Here is a 13,871-nt window from a genome sequence, read left to right as displayed (position 1 = left end):
GTTCTTTATATTTTGCAAAAAATTCATGTCAAACAATAGGGAGGATTTGAATCATGCTTCTTCAATTAAATTTTCGATATTAGTTAGAGAAGTCACTGTATGTTATTGACTTTGGGAATTGGATTGTAGCATTTCGTGACACAATTATGGTAATTTAGCATATTATAATTTCTTTGTTTCTTTATTTCTTTATTTCTTCATTTCCTTTTCTCTTTCTCTTTCTTACATTTTTAAATAATATTTATAATTTTACATAATTAAAAAGTTCGATCTGATCAAGGCGACCGATACGGCCAATTCGGCTGATCTGTATCTTTTTTTTGAATGGCCAATCCCGATCCTAATTTTTCGAACCACGGTAAAGACAAATGCCATTTTTTTTTGGTAATTAAACTCTTTAAAAATTTTCATATCTAAAGTTCTTGCACTCCAAGTTGGCAAATAAAAATGCTAATAAACTCTTATATATATATTTTTTAGAAATTGTCTCATATGTTTATAATAATTATATATATTTGGGGTGCCAATACTATATAGTTGCAAGATGGTACAATAAACTACTAAGGTGGGTTAAGAAAATTTGTTAAAGTCGATACAAACTGTAGTTATGTTCAATTGGTCGAAAAAGTATAAAAAATGACTAAAATGAGTACAGAGCATTGGAGTATAAAATAAGTATGCAATAGAGTTTTCTAAGGAGGAAAAATTCAGTTCATTGGATGATGATGACGATGTTGATGCTATACTTAATATTACAGAACACCATCAAGGTATTTTGGAAGTCTATATTAAGAGTACACTAATTGCTGACGAAGAAAACAACTATACTAATATATATCAATTGAAGCTTCACTATACAACTATACTAATACACCAATTGATGTTACATGGATATCTAATGAAGGACTCGGTCAACCAATTAATAGAGGCTCTACTCAACCAAGTCATAAAGGCCCTAGTGAACCACTTGGAGTCGCTAAAAGTAATGAAGGTTGTTGTCAACTATCACATGTAGGTTTGGATTATCAATCTGCTGATACAACTGTTGCATGCATTATTAAAAGTGAACAAATTGATAGTGTGTTTTATAATATGCTACGGAATAGCTAGCCGTTTGAAACATTTGATGAAGTGGATATTGATGGAATTGTAATTGATAATTTTAACACGATGTTGCAATTGTATAATGTAGATTTGATACAAAGTGTTGATGTTATTAATCCACTTTAGGCCTACCTACTCCTTCGAGATATACTAGCGGTGATTTACATGTTGGGATACTATTTATGAGCAAATAAGAAGTACAAATATGTCTAAAAAAATGCTATTAGCACACATCATTCTTTCAAAGTTAAGGTTTTTAAATGTACAATTTTATATGTTAAGTATACACAAGATGATGTATGCCAATGAAGGTTATGAGTAGTTCTTTGTAAGAGCTATGGAATATGAGAAATTAGTAAATATAATGGTCTATATACTTGTCTCAATTTTTCTTTGAATAATGACCACCGTTAGTTGGATATAAAATTTGTTGTACATGAGATTAAAATATTTGTTAGTAACGACACAACCGTCATTATTGCTCAACTACAAACTCACATTCTTGAAAAGTATTGGTATCAAAATTTATATCGAAAGGCTTGGAAGGTAAAACAAAAGACCATTAAATAAGTATCTGATGGTTGGGCCGATTCTTATAACCAATTGCCATCATTCATGTGTGAATTACAAAATAAGAATCCGGATACAATTGTGTTGTAGAAGAAAGTTCATTCACCTGAATCAAATATAGAGTTATTTGAACGTATGTTTTGGTCAATTGGTCATTCCATTAATGGATTTGCACATTGTAGGCCGGTGTTAAGTATTAATGGCACATATATCTATGGAAAGTATAAACATATTTTGCTTATTGCAGTCACCACTAACGCGAATGATAGTATGTTTCCTCTCACATATGCTATTGTTGAGAGTGAAATGCTGATAGTTGGGATTGGTTCTTTGCTTGCTTGCGCTCTAGGGTTGTACTTTAGAGCGAAAATATATGTTTGATTTTAGATCATCATGTAGAAATTATAGCAGCAATCAATGATGAAAGAAATGGATGGACTGAACCTTTAACTTATCACCATTTTTGTCTCCGACATTTGGTTAACAACTTTAATAAGGAATTTTGAAAAACTATGTTCATATGACTGCTTTGCAAAATCGGATTCAAAAGTTTAACTTTCACATGGGCTGGATAGCTCAATGTAATTTATCAGATCATCATGTAAAAAAAATGGCTTGATGATATTCCGTTGGAGAAGTGATCTTTAGCTCATGATGGTGGTCATCTATATAGTGTCAGTATTATAAACCTTTTAGAGATATTTAACAAAGTAATGAAAGGTGCACACTGTTTGCCAATAAAAGTGTTGGTGGAAATGTCCTTTTAACGTGTAGTAGATTTCTCATATACTATACAGAAATTAAGAGATGAAGCAATGACCAACCAGTAAGATTTCACTCCTATCACTGTTATTATGGCAAGTTCCGATGAGAATGCTAGAATGCATACATTTTATGAATTCAATCATCGTCGTGGTATTTTTGGGATTACTACTGCACAGTCCAATTTGGGCAACTTGAGAGGTCAACAATCTCAAATTGTTGATCTAAATAGTCGGACTTGAACGTGTGGCAAAATGCAATAATATAAATACCCATGCACCCATGTACTTGTCGCATGCAAAATCGTCAAACTTAGATTGGAGTTCATTTATTGATCATATATATACACTGCAAATATATGTGAGTATATGGGAGCTTGAGTTTCATCCTATTTGTGATAAAAATTATTGATCACCTTATGAAGGTCCAACATTATTATCTGAACCAGCTACAAAGTGGGTGTGCAAAGGAAGACAAAAAATGTCAAGGTTTCGAATGAGATGGTGGGAGCTTGCCAAAAAAAACTTATGCGGTATTTGTAGGCAAAAATGGCATAATTGATGTAGCTGTAGGGGTAAAAGTAAGACCCAAATCATTAGTAAAATGTTAGATTATATTAAGTTTTATGTTCATAAAAATACTTATAGAATTTTCTTCCCTTTCACATCAAATAAAACACTTATGTTAAGTACACTACTTTATGTTATATAGACCCTTCTGATGGCTACACACGAGGATCCAGGGCCTATCGATACATCCGTGCTGAGGTTGTAGAGACACCATAGATCTGAGGTGATATGGAGGGGAGAGGTTCTTATTATTAATTATGTCTTACTTTTAAATTTTACTTTTAGGCTCAACTTTTTAATTTATAGTTCACATTTTTAATTTTAGGATCCATGGCTTCTGATGTGTAGGCACCATTTTACACATACTGTGAGACAGTAGGAGCTTGATTCACGGATGGTTGATATCCGAGTGCAAATTAAATTCTATTATTAATATCGACTTGCTGGGATACATATTGATTTGGGCATTGATCACTGCATTAGTGGAGTGTTGGCGACCAGAGACACACATTCCATATAAAGGTTGGAGAGGTCACAGTTACATTATAGGATATCGCTATATTGTTAGGTTTACGCAACCATGGACCTACCATCACTAGGACCTTACCTATTTAGTGGGATGGTCTATGTCATGAGCTCCTAGGAGTTATCCCACCTCAGACAGTGAGACATGATTCATCTCTACACATGCACTGGTTGATGGAGACATTTGACGCCCTTCCTGTAGATGCTAATGTTCAGATGATTACATAGTATGCTAGGGCTTACATTTTACCGATAATCAAGGGCTTAATGTTTGCAAACAAATCTAGAGATATAGTGTAGTTGATGTATCTTCCACTATTACGAGACTTGGACTATATTAGCAAACTTAGTTGAGGGGGTGCCGCATTAGCAATATTTTATCGAGAGCTATGTCGTGCAAGTCAACATGATGTTGGAGAGAAAGCTAGGCCACTTGTTTTATTACAGATATCTATAAATTAATCTTTTGGTAAGTACTTGCATATAATTATATTTCTCGCGAAAGATCCTTGATTCAGGTTTGAACCTTTGTGCATGTTGATCTCCTCTAAATCCCCGAGCACGTCCATCCTCATCTTCGAAGGGATCAACCTCATCCTCAAAGTGCTAATCCTCCTCTTCGACGAAGCGCACTAGTGCCGCTCGCCTCTCGGGTTCCACCACGACTGGTCTTGGGTTTTGTAACGGAGGTGGGGAATGATGTGTAGCCATAGGTAAAAGAGGATCATTGACATTAACATGTCGCACTTGGACCAGTGGGGTATCGGTTCGGTGTGGTCCCATCGCTAGTCCTTCTTGAGGCACCGATCATCGTTAAGGAGATGACGAAGCTGAACAGTTTATGACATATTTCTTTAAAGCATTATAATCATTCTGCATTGCGTCAACTCTATACAGCAATGTTTGGAATATGCTCCTAAGTTCATCCGCTAAGCTCATATTCACACTTATAGACGTTGGTTGACTTGGTCATGCTATGGTCACTCCAAAGGAATCGGCCTCACGGTTAGGGTTATTGTGGGTTGAGTCTTCCCTTATCGGTGTGCTCTATTAGTCTCTTTATCGACGTCATTATTTTTGTTTCAACCATTAATGGAGGTCTGAGGTTAACCTAGCTCTAATACCAATGATAGGGCTACGGTACCAAATTGATATGCTCTGATACCAATTGATAAGGCTACGGAACGATTCCTTCAAGATTTGGCCGCGCAATCGAAGGAAAATATTCATCAAATATTCTTCCGTAATAATATAATTACGAAACTAAGTGGAATCGATCCATAACTTCCTGATCTATGTTTTTTATATTCATGCCCTTAGAAGATTCGAACTTCAACGGGGATGAAATTACAATTTAGTGCAGGTGATGGTGGTGGTGATGGGTGGAGTGGAAGTTAGGGTTATGGATGATAATGGAGATGAAGGTGGATGGTTGATGTTATTTAAGTGATAAAGACGAAGGGAAAGAAGTGGTCGAGATCCCAAAGAAGAGGAAGGACTCGACAGACGAGGGAGATTAGAAGTTAGGAGAGACTTTGCCAACGGTAGAGGTGGAAGGTTGGTGAAGAGGGAGGATGGAGATTAGGGTAGAGAGGATAGAGAGAAGATAGGAGGCAAGAAATCAATAATCCAATAGCATAATAATTTTTACTGCCATCCACACCTTTATAGAGGCTAGCCAACAAACTCTAATAACAATAATTAACCCTAATCCTAGTGGAATCCCGTCAATCGCATTCGAACGCACAAAACACGTTCTTTGTATGTGCGAATGAGATGTAAGCATTCGAACGCACCCGACCGCATTCAAATGCATCTTTTGCATTCTCTGCTTTTGCGAACCTAATGTAGGCATTCGCAAGGGCGTTCAAATGCGACCCCTTCTGTATTCAAACCAACCTACAGGAATCTTATTTTAATAAAAATAAATAACTAATGCAATAAGAAAAGACCCTAATTAAATGTATCACTTTAGGATGTCCTCTTTGCAATAGTATAGCTCCTATGCCAACTCCCGACGAATCACATTCCACGATGAACTCTTTGGTGAAGTCCGATAGAGCTAGAACAGGCGTTGTTGTCATTATTGTTTTTAGTTTTTCAAAGGCTATAATGGCTTCATCCGTCCATCTAAAAGAGTCCTTCATCAAAGAAGTGAGAGAAGCAGTGATCTTGCCACAGCCGATGATGAAGCAACAATAATATCCGATCAGCCTCAAGAATTCTCGCGATCTTGTGGTGGAAGTAGGGATCGACTAAGCGGTCATGCATGCCACCTTTTGAGGATCCGCCACCACTCCTTCCGCTGTGATGATGTGGCCTAAATACTCCATTTGTGGTACTCCCCATAAGCACTTGGACTTCTTAATCTTCAGCTAGTTTTGCTTCAATAAATTCAGCACATACTCCAAATATCGCCAATGCTCCATTTTAGTCTTGTTGTACACTAAAATGTCGTCAAAAAATACCAAGACATACCTTCATAGTAGAGGCCAAAAAATATCATTCATGAGGCCTTGAAAAATAGCTAGAGCATTGGTGAGACCAAAGGGCATCACCTGAAACTCGTAGTGTCTGTTCGGAGTCCTAAATGCAGTTTTGTGCACATCCGCTGTGTGAGCTCTAATTTGATGATACCCAGCCCTCAAGTCTAGCTTGCTGAATATGGTCGCCCCTACAAGCTTGTCCAGCAGTTCCTCTATGACCAGAATAGGATACCGGTCCTTGACAGTGATAGCGTTTAGTGCCCGGTAGTCAACACAAAAATGCCATGTCCTGCCCTTCTTTCACACCAATAGCACGGGCGATGAGTAAAAGCTATGATTTGATTGTATGAGGCCTTGCTCCAACATCTCGGCTACCATCTTGGAGATAACTTTCTTTTACACATGTGGATACCGATATGGCCTCACATTCGCTGGTGCTGCCTCGGGCAAAATCTCTAGACGATGGTCCGTCATTTGCCTTGATGGCAACTCTTTTGCTTCCTCAAACAATCCAGTAAATTTATCTAATAAATTAGACAATTCAATTGTAGTACCCGGACTCATTAGAGACTCATCTCCTACTGGTCCTAACTGAAGAAGATAGGCCAAATCACTCGCATAAGGCAGCCCCACATTAAGCCGTATATCTTTATTTCCTTACTTAAATTTTATCCACATGCTCCGAAAATCAAAATTGATGGGTCCTAAGCTCTACAACCACTGAGTGCTAAGGACAATATCCGCTCGTCGCAGCGCCAACGGATACAAGTCCACAATGATGTCGTGTCCTTGCACCGGTATACCGACCCAGTGACACAAGCTCTCTGCCCGAAGCTTCGTGCTGTCTCCAATAACAACATCAAACCCCGCGGTCAGTTTAGCATCCGAGCCCAACTTCCTCACTAACCTCTCGTCTAGAAAGTTGTGTATTCCCGGAATCGATGAGGATGTGCACACAATACTTTTTAATGAGTCCATTGTTACGGACAAGATCTAGAACGATCTGTCCATTGAATGATTATGAAAATTTAGGTGGAGGTAGCCTCGTGAGTTAGGGCACCTAAATCGGAGGTCGAATGAAAAGATAAAAAAAAAATAGTGGAGATACATTAGGGAGGGCAGAACGGTAATATTCGACGTTGTGGCGGTCGTCGGAGGGTGGTGGACGACCAAGGGTGGTGGTGGATGGCCATGTAGTAGGGTGGCTACTGGAGGTAGGAGGTGGCTAAGGTTTGGATGCTTGAAGGGGATCTACGATTATGATCTACTCCTATGAAGATAAAGATAATCTAACGGCTAATGTAAAAAAAATAAGGACGAGAATAATAACTGGATAAACTGAGATTTCTCTCAATTCAATTCCATAAAATTATCAATACATGTCCACTCCTATTTATAGGAGTAAAAGTCCATAGCAGATCGGATCCATATGCGGATTATCTGATTTATTTGAAATTCAAACAACAAGATAAAGATAGCTAACTAACTAAATTAGTCTTCTTTTATCTTTCTCGGATTAGTCCTTTCTTTCGTAATTCCGAATCTGGAGAAGTTGTGAATACTAAAGTTGTAGATCTGGAGGTTGGTGATCTTATCTCGCTAGTTTGATATTATTCGGACATCTGTAGAATATTCTGAGAATATTTTTTAAAAACTGCGCATAGTTAGATTTAGCTAATTAAATAAAATCCCAACCTTCTAACTAAACCAAATAAGCAAATAAGATAACTCGACTCAATCCATTGAGTCTAATCTCCCCTTGATGTGATCCGATCTGACCCGGTTTGCATCATCCGTCCACCCGTAATGCCTTCAGCGCAAAAGTACCCAAATATGCATGCATCGATATTTTAGCTATGATATCTTCCTCTGCACCTTTCTCCACAGCCTCCTCATGGACCTCCTCTGAACACTCTCCATCACCAACAAACTCATTGTCGTCCTCGAGACTATCGATGAGCATCACACTCCTGATCGGTTTCAAACACCGATGACTAGGGGTGAAACGTTCATCATATCAAAAGCAAAAGACACTTCACTCTTTGCTCCTCCACCTAGGCAGGTGTGAGAATTTGAACGGGGGGTCTTGTGTCTCCTCTAACATCGGAAGAAGGTATCAAAGGTGGTCGTGCTCTAGTACTCACAGCCACTATCTTTGAACCCGTAGAATTTCCAATCAGCGTTCTAGGCGCAAATCACCCATCTCAGTTGCCTAAATGTGCTTTTGTTGCCATCTTGAGAACATTGTGCTTTTGGTCCATCCTCACAGCCTCCTCAAGAGTGGTAGGACAAAGAGCATGAACATCTACCTGTATCTTCTCCCGTAGCCTTAAAATGAATGTGCTCATCAATGTTGGTTCGGACCAAGTAGGCTCGCAATAATTACTAACTCTTTCAAATTCTGTTTGGTACTCCAATACGGTTGTCCTTTGAACCATCTTACTTAATATGGCAGCAGAATTTTGGGAAGTCCAAGCGTGTAGTTCTCCCTCGGATAGCATTGTTGGGTTCGCGAAAGATCCTTGGTTCAGGTTTGAACCTTTGTGCTTGTTGATCTCATTCTCTAGATCCTCTTGTGCCCATCACTATCTTCGAAGGGATCAATATCATCCTCTAAGTGTCAATCCTCTTCATCGATGAAGCGCACCGGTGCCGCACGACTCTCGAGTTCCATCACTGTCGGTCTTGGGTTATGTATCGGAGGTGGGGGATGATGCGTAGGAATAGGTAAAAGAGGATCATTAACATTAATATGTTGTACCTGGACCTGTGGGGTATCGGTTCGGTATGGTCCCACCGCTGGTCCTTCTTGAGGCACCAATCTTTGTCGAGGAGATGACGAAGTTGATCGGTTCATGACATATTCTTTTAAAGCATTATGATTATTCTGCATTGCGTCAACCCTATACAGCAATGTTTGGAACATGCCCCTAAGTTCATCTGCTAGGCCCATGTTCACAACCATGGACGTTAGTTGACTCGATCCTGCCATGGCCACCCCAAAAGAATTGTCCTCACGGTTAGGGGATATCGTGGATTGAGTCTTCCCTTGTCGGTGTGTTGATCTCCTTCTTGATGCTATCTTCCTTGTTTCCACCATTAATGGAGGTTCGAGATTAACTGGGCTCTGATACCAATGATAGGTTTTATGATGCTCTGATACCAATGATAGGACTATGGAACAATCCCTTCAAGATTTAAATTTATTGCAGAAAATAGTCCATACAATCGAGAAAAAATATTTATCAAATATTCTTCCGTTGTTAGAAAATTACGAAACTAAGTGGAATCAATCTGTAACTCCCTAATCTACGTGTTTTGTATTTACATCCTTAATAGATTCAAACTAAAACTAGGACAAAATCTCGATTTAGCGTGGATGATGGTGGTGGTAACGGGTAGAGAGAATGATAGGATTATGGATGATAATGAAGATGAGGGTGGATGGTTGATGTAGTTTAAGGGATAAAGACGAAGGGAAAGAAGTGGTCGACATTCAAAGGAAGAGGGAGGACTTGACAAATGAGAGAGATTAGAAGTTAGGAGAGACCTTGCTTACGGTAGAGGTGGTAGGTTGGTGAAGAGGGATGAGAGATTAGGGTAGAGAGACTAGAGAGAGGACAGAGGACGCAAGAAACCAATATTTCATAAGCATAATAATTTTGGCTGCCATCCACACCTTTATAGAGGCTAGCCAACAAGACAAAATAATAATTATTAACTCTAATTCTAGTGGACTCTCTCGCCGATCGCATTCGAATTACGCCCAACCGCATTCGAATGCACAAAAGGCGTTATCTATTTTTGTGAATCTAATGCATGCGTTCGAACACGCCCAACCACGTTCGAACACGCCCGACCGCGTTCGAACGTGCCTTCTCCCACATTAGAACACGACCTATAAAAAATTTATTTTAATGAAAATAAATAACTAATGCAATAAGAAAAGACTCTAACTAGGTGTATCAATATTTGCGATAGTTGTTAATATAGTTCTGAAAGTTGTTAATATAGTTCCGAAAGTTGTCAATATGTCATTAATACAAGTTGTTATTGTATTTGCCAACGTTGTCATAGAAGGAAAGTTGTTTATATAACTAAGCATTTTAAGGCAAGTTGTTACTATATTTGCAAACATTGTTATATTATTACGAAATTTGTTTTATATATTTGTGAAAGTTGTTATTATATTTGCGACAGTTGTTAATATAGTTTCAAAAATTGTTAATATGTTGTTAGGTTTTTATTTGTTGGCAATTGTGTATAAAATATTCTAAGTGTATTTCTTCATGTATATGAGCTTTACACAAGTCTAGAATATCTCTGGTTTGAAGAATTGCAAGATTATTGGAGAAAAGCCGTCGAGTTCACACCGCGTTCACAAACGCGTTCGAACGCGGAATCTGCGTTCACACATACAGAGAGCCGCATTCACACAGACAGAGAGCCGCGTTCACAAACGCATTCGAACGCGGGTACTGCGTTCACACAGACAGAGAGCCGCGTTCACAAACGCGTTCAAACGCGGGTATTGCGTTCACACAGACAGAGAGCCGCGTTCACAAACGCGTTCGAACGCGGGTACTGCGTTCACACAGACCGAGAGCTGCGTTCACAAACGCGTTCGAACGTAACCTGAAGAATTCAAGTGTCGCGTTCGAACGCACTCGGGCCCATTCGAATGCACCTGAGTTCAAGTCATGCCGTTTGAACGCACCCGGGCCGCGTTCTAACGCACTAACGAAGTTTGATAAAATTGGACTTTCGTGAGTAGGAATAAGACTTGGATTTGTGAGTACGGATAAGACTTGGATTTGGCTCTATCTTGGAGATCATATATAAGGACTGTGAAACCCTATCTCTAGGGTGGTTGAAGAAGCATTATTGAAGGAGACTTCTTGAGGCTACATCAGTTCTTTAACTAACAAGGTTTCACTCATCTACAAGAATTTAATATTTCGTCTTAAGGGCTATCTAGACGAAAGATCAATCTCGAGGGTTACTGAGATTGGACTTCAATCACAAGAAGCAGTGAATCGTGGGTTCTAGCGATCAAGACTGAGAGGAACAAAGTCGTTTCGAACGACGGGTTGTTTTGTGAGTCAGTCTTGTAACTGCTACTATTCTAGTGATTGGTTTTGATCCAAGTTTGGATCTGTGGTTTTTTCCCGTTTGGGTTTTTCCACGTTAAAATCTTGGTGTTCATCTCTGCTTTCGTTCTTAATATTTCTACGAACTTTTACTTAAGCGAACGAGCGTGATCATTGCCTAGTGTTTAGATACATACATGTGTCTAGGGATTTTTTTCATATGTCATTTATGAATGTTGTTATTATATTTGTGAACGTTGTTATAGAACTACGAAATTTGTCCATATATTTGCTACAGTTGTTATTATATTTACAAAATATGTTATTGTGACTAGTCGTTTTAAAGCAAGTTGTTATTATATTTACAAACATTGTTATATAATTATGAAATTTGTCCATATATTTGCAAAAAACTGTAATTATATTTACGAAATATGTTATTATGACTAGCTGTTTTAAGGAAGTTGTTATTATATTTGTGAACGTTGTTATATAACTACACAAGTTGTTATTATATTTATAAAATATGTTATTATGACTAGCTGTTTGAAGGCAAGTTGTTATTATATATATAACTATGAAATTTATTTATATATTTGTAAAAGTTATAATTATATTTGCGAACATTGTTATATAACTAGGAAAGTTGTTATTATATTTACGAATGTTATATAACTACGAAATTTATTTATATATTTACGAAAGCTGTTATTATATTTGCGATAATTATTAATATATTTTTGAAAGTTGTTAATATATCATTAATGTAAGTTGTTATTATATTTGTAAACATTGTTATATAACTACGAAAGTTGTTATTATATTTACGAAATATGTTATTATGAGTAGTTGTTTTAAGGCAAGTTGTTATAATATTTGCGAACGTTGTTATATAACTACGAAATTTGTTTATATATTTACGAAAGCTGTTATTATATTTGCGATAGTTGTTAATATAATTTTGAAAGTTATTAATATATTATTAATGTAAGTTGTTATTATATTTGCAAACATTATTATATAACTATGAAAGTTGTTATTATATTTGCGAACATTGTTATTGTTAGGTTTTTATTTGTTGGCAATTGTGTACAAAATATTCTAAGTATATTTTTTCATGTATATAAGCTTTACACAAGTCTAGAATATCTCTGGTTTGAAGAATTGCAAGATTATTGGAGAAAAGCCGTCGAGTTCACACCGCGTTCACAAACGCGTTCGAATGCGGGTACTGCGTTCACACAGACAGAGAGCCGCATTCACAAATGCGTTCGAACGCAGGTACTGCGTTCACACAGACAGAGAGCCGCGTTCACAAACGCGTTCGAACGCAACCTGAAGAATTCAAGCTGTCGCGTTCGAACGCACTCGAGCCCGTTCGAACGCACCAACAAAGTTTAAGAATATTGGACTTTCGCGAGTACAGATAAGACTCGAATTTGGCTCTATCTTGAAGATCATGAGTACGGATAAGACTCAGATTTGGCTCTATCTTGTACTTTCGTGAATACGGATAAGACTTGGATTTTGCTCTATCTTGGAGATCATATATAAGGATTGTGAAACCCTATCTCTAGGGTGGTTGAAGAAGCATTATTGAAGGAGACTTCTTGAGGCTACATCGGTTCTTCAACTAACAAGGTTCTACTCATCTACAAAAGTTAATCTTTCGTCTTAAGGGCTATCTAGACGAAAGATTAATCTCGAGGGTTACTGAGATTGGACTTCAATCACGAGAAGCGGTGAATCGTGGGTTCTAGCGATCAAGACTGAGAGGAACAAAGTCGTTTGGATCGACGGGTTATTTTGTGAGTCAGTCTTGTAACTGCTACTATTCTAGTGATTGGTTTTGATCCGAGTTTGGATCCGTGGTTTTTTCCCGTTTGGGTTTTTCCACGTTAAAATCTTGGTGTTCATCTCTGCTTTCGTTTTTAATATTTCTTCCAATTTTTACTTAAGTGAACGAGCGAGATCATTGCCTAGTGTTTAGATACGTACGTGTGTCTAGGGTTTTTTTTCAGTTATATAACTACGATAAACTGTACTTACTGATATGTTTGAAGCATCTCGAACACTAATAAAATAATTGATCCTTCATATGTTTGAAGGAAAATTTGTACTTACTCAAACTATTTTTCTGCTTAACCTACATACAAAACTAGTGAAATTCGTTATTATACCAAAAGAATTCGTACTTAACTTACGAATTTCATTGATATGTTTGAAGCAACTCGAACATAGTAAACAATTGATGCTTAAACACATCATGTCTATGACAGACATGTGTGAACCTAAACATATCATGTATAAAACAAATTTAAGAACCTAATACATTATTTATAAAACACATTGATTCCAAAACACATCATAGACACACAAAAATAAACACATGCATATTTAGATAGTTTGATGCGCTGCTAGGTAAGCTTCCATGACAAATTGCCTAGGGATTCATGCAAGACCTAGAGTTGTGTCCTAGTTCTTTACAGTTTGAGCGCTTCTTCCTCTAGACTGCTTGGTTTCACCTTGTGACGATTTTCTTTGCTTTTGCTTCCAACCAGGTTGAAGTCTCACTAAGGGAGGTAGCATCTCAATCTCATTCGAAGGACCCGGTGGCCAAAATTTCCTTGATGCAGTAGGTGGAATTGAGTATGAATATGTAGCTAATATATTTCTTTAGTGAAATATCTCTCGCAGAACTCATAAGGATCAAGATGCCTAAAGCTAAGAGCAGCAACACCGTGTGTGCATGGAATTCCAAGGAT

Source organism: Typha latifolia, chromosome 3 (genome assembly GCF_019914945.1).
Source record: "Typha latifolia isolate L0001 chromosome 3, TyphaL0001v2, whole genome shotgun sequence".
Lineage (NCBI taxonomy): Eukaryota > Viridiplantae > Streptophyta > Magnoliopsida > Poales > Typhaceae > Typha > Typha latifolia.
This window is presented reverse-complemented; position numbering follows the sequence as displayed.